Raw genomic sequence first — 2719 nt, 5'->3', positions numbered from 1 at the left:
CAGTGATGGCATGCTCTGTATCTTGAATAGAGAGGAGGTGGTGTGATCTGTTAGCTTCAAAATGGGAAGAATTCAAACTGTGATCATAGACCATGGTTTTGTCACTTCCTAAGGGCGTTAGTGCTTTCTTTTTTTTCGTTTGTTTGTTGGTTTGTGTGTTTGTATTCATATAGAATATTTTGAATTGTCTTGGATGTAAGATACGGAACAGTATTTGTTAGCTTTCCATGGGTGCTGAAGCAGTTGATTTTATAATTGCTGAAATTCGGTAGGTCAGGGCTACCTGTTGGGGTAGAAATGCTTTTATAGAATGCTGTATGGAACTTTCTTTTTTCCATACTAGACCTCAGAATCAGAAATAGAGGACTTAAATGATGAGCTGGGTTAGAACTGGACCTTGGAAAATGCCAATGCGTGTCAGAACCATGTTTTTCCAAAAGGAGATTTGAGAAGAATATAAATAGACTCAAATTGGGCCTGACCACAGTGAGTTTGGTAGTTTTAGTCACCTGCTATGTATCAAGGGTTAGAAATAATTTTGGTGACAGTGGCTACACACACTTATTTGCAGTGCTCCACAGTGCCACTTGTTAAAGCAGAATTCTTTACCAGAACCACTAACATTTAAAAGAGAGCAATTGAAGTCCTTGAGAGAAAAATAGGGTGTCTCCACATTCCTTTCTGAAGTTTCTTCCTTCTCTCTTCATTTTGCTGCCCTTGACTTGGTTTGTAGACCATTTTATTCAGAGTGGTAACATCCCTAAATCTTGAAATGAGGGTGATGAGCCTTGGTTCTGAGATGTGAGTGACTTCTTCATGGATGTGCAAGGTTTACAACAATTGCTATGATCTAGCTAAGTGTTGATGTACCACTGTGATTCAAAAGAGTGCTGAACTGCTTGCAGTGGTTGTTTGGGTGACTGTAGGTGCCTGTGTGCAAATAAATCTTAAATATACTTATATTTGCTTCTGTAGAAATGTGCTTTGAGGACGTTTTATTTATCTTTTAATTACAACTAACTTTGTTTGCAGCAGAATCTCCTATAGGAAAAATGAGTTTGGCAGAATCTTCCTGAAGGCATTTGGAGGGTGTTAAATTTCAGTTGGACCCAGGTGGGTGTTACCCTTTTTTGGCTTTCTGCCTGTTCCACCAGAAAATTCACATGTGCTCCTCCTCCTAAATGAAAATCACGCATAACAGATTGTGCATAAATAATTGATGTTTTTGAATTTTTACACATTTGGAATAGTCAACAAAATCATCAGAGCTTACATTGTTTCTAGTGAAACAATTGCGTGTTGTGGCCAGAAATAATACATGCTGCTGCTGCTAGATTTTGTTGTGGATTCCATTTTTTCAGTTTTATAAACTTATATTTTTTATGAATAAATATGTTTGGGACGTTTTTTTGTTTTACTTTGGTTTTTTTTTTTGTTTGTTTGGTTGGTTCTTTTTTAAGGAGTACAAGAAAATGTCCTTACTGCAGTCTTCCATGAGTCTCACTTGCAAGATTTCTGGTATTCTCTTGATTCTAAAGAACAAAAAACATTTAAAATAATGTGATCTGTGTCAGAAAGTTCTAAATTTTCATATACAATTGTATTTTAATTTGTAGATCTGAAACTACTCTGAAGCTCAATTATTTGGAATTTTTAAAAATCATTTTTTCTTGAGAGAAGTCTTGAATTTTCTTATTTAAACATTATATTCGTTCATCTGAATTGAAGTTAAATTAGTTTGCTAGTTTCCTGCTGCAAAATTGTATTGAGTTACAAGTTAATGTAATGGAAATGCAATACCATTCTTGTAATAGAAAGCTGGGGAGGCAGGATTTGAACTGCTCGTTGTGAGTCATTCTGTGAGCAGTGCCTGAGATTGCCTTTATTTCCATTTTCCTGTTTGTCTGGCCAGCCAGTCTTCACAGGTTAAGTAAATTAAATTTATATTGTTTCCCTTCCCTTCCCTTCCCTTCCCTTCCCTTCCCTTCCCTTCCCTTCCCTTCCCTTCCCTTCCCTTCCCTTCCCTTCCCTTCCCTTCCCTTCCCTTCCCTTCCCTTCCCTTCCCTTCCCTTCCCTTCCCTTCCCTTCCCTTCCCTTCCCTTCCCTTCCCTTCCCTTCCCTTCCCTTCCCTTCCCTTCCCTTCCCTTCCCTTCCCTTCCCTTCCCTTCCCTTCCCTTTTATTTTTTTGTAGGGCAACTGGAGCCTTATTTGCAGTGATGAATGTGGTCCAGAAGTACACAGTTTCTTCTCTCAGCTGAATGAGAAAGAAACTTCTTTTGAACTCATTGAGGCTCTGCTAATGTACATCAGGACTCTGAATGTCTTGGGATTTGTACTTGCTTCCTTGCCTGGCTGGAACTTGATGTATATATACAATGCAGAAGCGTCTAGAAATGAATCCAGGCTTTGGTACAAGCCACTGTGTTTATTGTATTTAATCTTCTTTTCCAAAGGAAACATCTGTCTGTGTGTAAAGGCAAGAGTTGCATAAGTGACTTGGAGAATTGGATTGATTTGGCATGGAAATGAATGGGTAGAAATAATTATGTTAGGCAAAGAAGAAAGGAGATTTACACAGTAACAGACTTTCTTGTTTTCATGTTGTAGAAAGCTGCCAGTATAGAATTTCACTTCTTCATTCACAGATTCCTTTGGAGGAACAGTGTTGAGTGTTTCATCTCATGCTTCCTGGAGTAATGCAAGTATGAGAGCCTTTTCT

This window comes from Anas acuta, chromosome 8, assembly GCF_963932015.1.
Source record: "Anas acuta chromosome 8, bAnaAcu1.1, whole genome shotgun sequence".
In the NCBI taxonomy this organism is placed as follows: domain Eukaryota; kingdom Metazoa; phylum Chordata; class Aves; order Anseriformes; family Anatidae; genus Anas; species Anas acuta.
The sequence above is the reverse complement of the archived record's forward strand: the minus strand, read 5'-3'. Positions refer to the sequence as shown.